A 6,663-nucleotide genomic window follows, 5' to 3' on the forward strand; every position below is an offset into this window, starting at 1 on the left:
CCCGCAGGGGCCCGCGCCCACCCGCGCCCACCTGCTGCCCGTTTCCTCTGCGTGGGAGACACGCAGCGCGGCTTCCTGCACCCTGCGAGCAAGTTCGTGGGTACTGTCACGTGTCTGCGCGGGGCGATCGGGCGAGCCTGCCGCCTTCCCTCGCACGCTCCCCGGCCTGGAAGTCACTGCAGCTCCCCAGGACCGAGGGCATTATGCCCTGCTGCCCGTTTCCTCTGCGTGGGAGACACGCAGCGCGGCTTCCTGCACCCTGCGAGCAAGTTCGTGGGTACTGTCACGTGTCTGCGCAGGGCGATCGGGCGAGCCTGCCGCCTTCCCTCGCACGCTCCCCGGCCTGGAAGTCACTGCAGCTCCCCAGGACCGAGGGCATTATGCCCGTCATCTTACTGCCTTAGGCAGTAATAGCTGCAGTTTTGCAAGCAGTATTGCGTATATCCAGTCCTTCCATTTGTTAGTCCAAATAAAAGCACTGCCTTCAACCTATTTATCAGTTAAAGACAGAATTTGGATGACTGTCCAGTTTCTAGCGTGGCTACTTCTACAGAGCATATATAAAAAATCTCACAAAATAATTAGGAGAGCACTAAAGGAAGTAAATAGTAAATTATTCTGTGTAACAATTATTTAGAAGTCTAAATATTTAACTCTGAAAAGAATTGTTTCACTGGTTTATTACTCAAATCAATGGTAAAATTTATACGTTTCCCCAGACAGCCCAATTGACTTTGGCTTAACTGGGAATCACAATGCCCGGAATATTTCACAGCTTGATTCAAAATCTATGATACGGTTTCAAGTTAACCTTAATCATGATTTTGCAATAAAATCTTATTATTGATACATTTTTCTAATGCTTCATTTTGCTAATGCAAAGCAGGGACAAAATTGTTGAGACTTTCTTCTGGGTTTTCAAACATCGCAGGGGCAATGGCATTTCACCAAGACCTGCCACTAGCAGTCTTAGATACACTTGGAAACACCATTTTGAATAAAATTTTAATACAGATATAGTTTCACTGTAAGAGCAACAAATGTTTCTTATTTTGAGAATACATAGATCTTATCTAGAACAAGTAGTGGTGATCTTTCTCCCACATCCTCCTGAGATAGTCCTTTGTAAAGTGTTTGTAGGTTGGGTTGAAATTGCGGGACTTAACCACCATCTTTCAATAAACATTGGCAAGAGAATACTAAGCAAACGTTTCTTTCACAAGCCAAAGGTAAATACAAGGTTGCTCAGCTGTTTGAACACTGTGGCAGAGAACGTTCTGCACGCTGCTCGGGGAGCCTGGCAGTACATAGGAGACCATTCAAAGAAAACAAAGGCAGAGCTCAGGAACAACATAATAACAAAGCCCAAAGCAGCTCTAAAGCATGCCCAGGAAAGTCAGAGGCCTTTGTATTGGGTGCTGGCTAAAAGAGGCTGGAGCAGGAAAACTCTTGCGTTTTGAATTCTTCCATGCTTGAGAAAGCAGGAATTGTAATTACAGATCCTGAAAACAGATTTAATTGCATCAAAGGACTCCTATTTCCTTACAATTTCCTACCCTAACTAGGAAAACATATAGGTTATTTTGGCTAGCTGTGCTGCTTAGGAAGGACAATATTTATCAGGGTCGATCGGTTTCTAGTGAGGAAAGAGTCTGAATTGCATTCTAGGTGAACTGATGTGAAAGCAATAATAGAATTGTTTACTGAAACAATGATTAAAAAGATCAGAAGAACTCAAGATAAAGACCTCTGGAATTTGAGCAAGAAGTCTGGGAAGGTGACGTAGTTTATGATTTCATCATAGCGAATAACTGCAATAAAACCCAGGAAGAGTATCTTACACATTCAGTCTGTGGTGGTTTCCTTGAAAGATGGTGAAACAACAGTGAATAAGCAAATGGTTTGCACTGAGCGAGAAGCATCTACGTTTTGTCATCTAAGCTTATGAAAAAAATACGAGTTTCAAGGGGGACCTTGGTAGCTCAAAATCTTCTTGTGGGAAAAGGGAATCAGTGTTGCGGTATATGAACTCATGAATCTGATGAAGACAGACAAAGAGGAAAGTGTTTCCAAGAAAAAAGAAAAAAATTGAGGGCACTTCTGCAAACCCAGTTGTTCAAACTGCCACTGAGGTACAGTTTATTTCAGAATTCACTCTGATTACAGGGGCGTATATGTGCAAAAGGAATCCATTTCAGTGGTCATCAGAGAGTGATTAAGCATCTTCTGAATGGAACAATGTTCCTGTGACTACTCTTGTCTTGGCTTAACTGTTTCAAAATCCCTCTCCAATGGCACACATGTGCCTGTGCTTATGGTTTGGGGGTGATGTTGACAGAGACGTTCCTGTTGACAGCAGACATTCCCTATGAGTACCTCAAAAAAGTGTCTAAAACAGAACTGAGCAAGGAAAAAGACTCTCAGGAGGTCTGGATGAGAGTGATATTCTGTTATTGTTGTGAAATTATCCTGTAAGAAAGATCCAATAAATATGTAAATAGATGAGCTTAGATAAACTGTCATTTCTTAAATAGTTTATATCCTTTCAACTTGTAACGACTGACATCCTTTTAGACTTCATTTGAATGATTAATGTAGCTAAAATGGGGCATGTATTTAGTGGTCTGGGTTAATATTTATTGATACTGGTGGATTCAATTGCTGCTGTTCATTCAAGATGAGCATAAGAAACCATTAAGTACACATTCTACGCCAAACAAGTTTGAAACTGGTATCATCACCCCATTAACATACTTTAATCAACTTACAAAAATTTTGGTCTTAAGTCTTCTTAGAAACTAAATAACTTGAGCAAGCAATGTTTTGGCTGGGGGCTGGATGGTAAAGCTCCCTCTCTCTCCATTGCTGCTTTATTGATCCCTACAACTGACTGGGCAGAACACAGCCGAGAAAGAGTAAGTGCCTCCCAGGGCAAGGAGAGCTCAACAGCCGGTGTAACAGTTCAACATTGTTAAAGCCGCTGACCAGCTGATCTGAAGAAGCCTGTGTGAGACAAAACCGTGTCTCCAGCATTCATTGCAAAACTTAATTCTCTGAACTTTTACTCTTTAAAAGTTATCATCTGCTTTATCCACATTTTAGTTTTATCATGTGATTTGAAGTGCAGTCTCACCAAATTTGTATTTAATCTGTTTAACGTGAGTTACATCAGCAGTTTTAAGTAGAACAAGTCAGTGGGTTTTTTTATACTTTTGCAAAAAGCCCGGAATAGAAGGAATAATTAAGCATTCAGAGTTCCACAACTATTTCTGTAGATTTTTAAAGTTGTATTTTAAGAAAATATTTTTCTATCATTTAGGAGTAATTAAAATGTTCTGGAAGTATTTCAGTCATACTCAGTATAATTCAAACAGCAATTTTGAATTTGAAATAGAGCACCTTCTAGAAGTTTGGTGGGCAATTTTGTGATGCCTATCATTAGAATTAAGAAAGCAATCTTTAATTTTAGAAGACTGTACTTATGTTAAATACAAAACTAAAACAATAAAGTAGCATTTTAAACTCATTACTTTGTAGCACTTCTTCACAAAAATAAAACAGAACAAAAGTCCAAAATGGTATTTAATGGTCAAGGAGACCTTCTAGAAGTTTGGTGGGCAATTTTGTGATGCCTATCATTAGAATTAATAAAGCAATCTTTAATTTTAGAAGACTGTACTTATGTTAAATACAAAACTAAAACAATAAAGTAGCATTTTAAACTCATTACTTTGTAGCACTTCTTCACAAAAATAAAACAGAACAAAAGTCCAAAATGGTATTTAATGGTCAAGGAGAGGCAGAAAGTTTCAGAGCAGATGAGACAAGTCATTTGGTAAAGGCAGTGTGGCAATGACTATGGACAGATATGGAACAAAAATCTGCAAGAAAAAAGCTCAGGGTCTAAATATGGTCAAATCCATGAAGAACATTTCCAAGGCTTAAGGGCTGGACCAGCCAGGCGGCCATACAGTACCATGTGAAATAAGGATGTAAAGATATCCTAGAAGAAAGTGACAAACAAAAACCCGACCACCACTAGTGCAGGAGTTACAGTATGTAATGGCAAACTAGAGTAGATTTCGGAATGGGATTCCCCTAACAGCTTGCATTTTGTGTAGAACATTACAGTTGCACAGCAGGACCCTAAAGACTACAAGTGCTGTGGGTGAAGAAATGCTCTAAAGACAGGAGCTAATTAAATTTGACTCGGTTCCATTCAAATTGTGCTGGATAATGTGGCAATTGCTCTACTGCATGCCAGCAGCACCACAGAGAATGCCTGACACCATCGTGTCTGTCTTTGCCATTATATATAATTATATATATGTTCAATATTCATTTTAATTTCTAAAATTGGAGCCACAGTGTTTTGGGTAAGTTAGTGTCTGCTCCAGGTTTTGTTTCTCTTTCCTCAAACTGCTCCTCAGCACGTTCAAGAAGCAGCTGGTAAAAATACAGTAGTTGAAGTTGAAATGGCTAACAGCAATGCTGTAATCCTGCAGCTTTATTTTTGGTTTCTCCTGCTATTGCCACTTCTGAGCCTCCCCCATTCTCCCATTCCATGGTCAGCTGAGCCAAGTTATAAAGAAAAAGCCCTTTGAATAGAGCTGTGCTTACTGGAGGATGATGTATTTTATAGGCCTAATGTGAAATACATATCCTATAACTCGCACTTTGATAAAGAAAAAAATTTACTGTTAGTACAAACCTTAACAAGATTTATTTTTAGTGCAAGTAAGTAAAAAAAACCCTATACTGTTGCAAGCAAACTTTAGTTAGAAAATTCATACCAAGCAGTGCTATTAACAAGATGTCAAGACTCAAGTCCTCAGCTTGCCTGGTTCTCTCTCATTGCAGTAATATTTGTGCCACAGCAAACTTTAAACATGGGATATGAAGTGGAATTTCAGAAACAGAAGCAGCTCCAGCAAAGGAGGGCTGCCCTCTCTTGTTCCCAAACATGGCTGTCATGCAAACTCCAGGGAGGGGCCATTCTGGTGAATAACACATCAGTGTCTATCTTGCTGGATTAACGTTCATAAATCAGTATTTTCTTTGCTGCTTGTTCGCTAAGAGATAGGTCCTTCAAGGATAGGGCTGTCTGCAGAAGCGTGAATTTAATTAATGACTAGTTCCATCACTTCCTTCTACAGCCCACCCAGGATGCTGTTCCCCAGAAATGCTGTGAATTAATACCCTGCCCACATATTCTGGCCACAGAACCACAAATGTTAAATGAAGGTTGGTGGAACATCACTGAAACCCGCATTGAGCGCAGCTGGCCTGTCAGCACACGTTACTAATGGTCTTTGCAAACTAAGGAGGGTTCCTTACATTACAGCTCCAAGACATGTTGGAGATAAAATTAGAAGAATCTCTTAAGTCTTGAGTCTCCAGAATCTCTTAAGCCTCAAGGTAAAATATTGGCAGTTGAATTTCAAAGTTGCATTAAAAGAAAGAAGTCTTTATTGCCAGGAAGGCTGAACAGAAGATGCTTGAGACTTTCCTCACCTTACAAGCCCCATTCCTAAAGTGTCCAAACCACCAAAGCCACTTGCCACATTGGCAGATTAATGGAAGAAAAAGAACAGGGGAGGAAAGAAATTATGACGTTATAGAATTGTGTGAAACAGTGGTTCAAGATCATGCCGGGTTTCTCAAGCACAATAAGCAGATGTTGGCGTGACAAGGAGGCAGGGGGTCTTAATAAGAGAATCCCACCAAAAGCTCTTGGAACAGAAAAGCCTGTCACTGCATTTTTCAGCCTGATAACTGGAGTACTGTTGACACAGTTTTATAGAATTTACAGGATTTTAGGAAATAAAGTTTGTGGTTATTGTTGATTGTACTGATTTCCAGTGCAAGAAAGCTTATGCTGTCGTACTGTCTCTGTGTGCCTCTGACTGTCCTGCTCTGCAAGGACTTTTGAAAACTGGCCAACTGGTTCAACCAGCTTTGACACAGGCTGAGAGTTTTCAACAATAATTATGTTCCTACCAGTTTTGTAAAAATAGGCAGCCGGAGAGAGAGGAGAAAGAAAGACCTGGCAAGATCAATCAAAGGAAAGGTTATAGCAAGAGATCACCCCTTAGAAGCCACTAGAGAATCCCGTATAAGCCACACAAGACTGAAACCTGACGAATGTATTAGTCACAAGAAAAGTCTTATTTTGAAGTTGCATCTTTTTTAAAGCCAAAGTCAGTCAACCAAGAAACACACATTGGGAGGGTAACTGGCTTCTTTAATTCTGGAGTTGACAGCACAATTTCTTATTCTGATGTGCTAGCTTCTGTCCGAGCAAGCTGTTTTATACAAAACCCAAAGTGTTTCTGTACAATAAAAGTGCAAGCCCTGATCTGAATTATAATCAGGAATGCCATGAAAATCATGTGAAATAAATCCTGTCCACACACAACTATGATAACTTTAAAAAAAAATTAAATAACATTATACATCTATGTTGTTTCATAGCATTATTTAAAACTCCCTCTGTTAAAATGTCTATATCACAGTTATACCTATTTATGTATATGTAACACACTTATTTTTGAGTTAGAAGATAACCTTAAATGCTTTGAAATTAAGTCCTTATAAGGTATCTTAATTTTAATATTCAGATTCCCTAGTCTTTTTAAAAAACTATAGCTATATATAAGCAAA

The sequence above is a fragment of the Aptenodytes forsteri genome, unplaced genomic scaffold (assembly GCF_000699145.1).
Source record: "Aptenodytes forsteri isolate BGI_AS27 unplaced genomic scaffold, ASM69914v1 Scaffold257, whole genome shotgun sequence".
In the NCBI taxonomy this organism is placed as follows: domain Eukaryota; kingdom Metazoa; phylum Chordata; class Aves; order Sphenisciformes; family Spheniscidae; genus Aptenodytes; species Aptenodytes forsteri.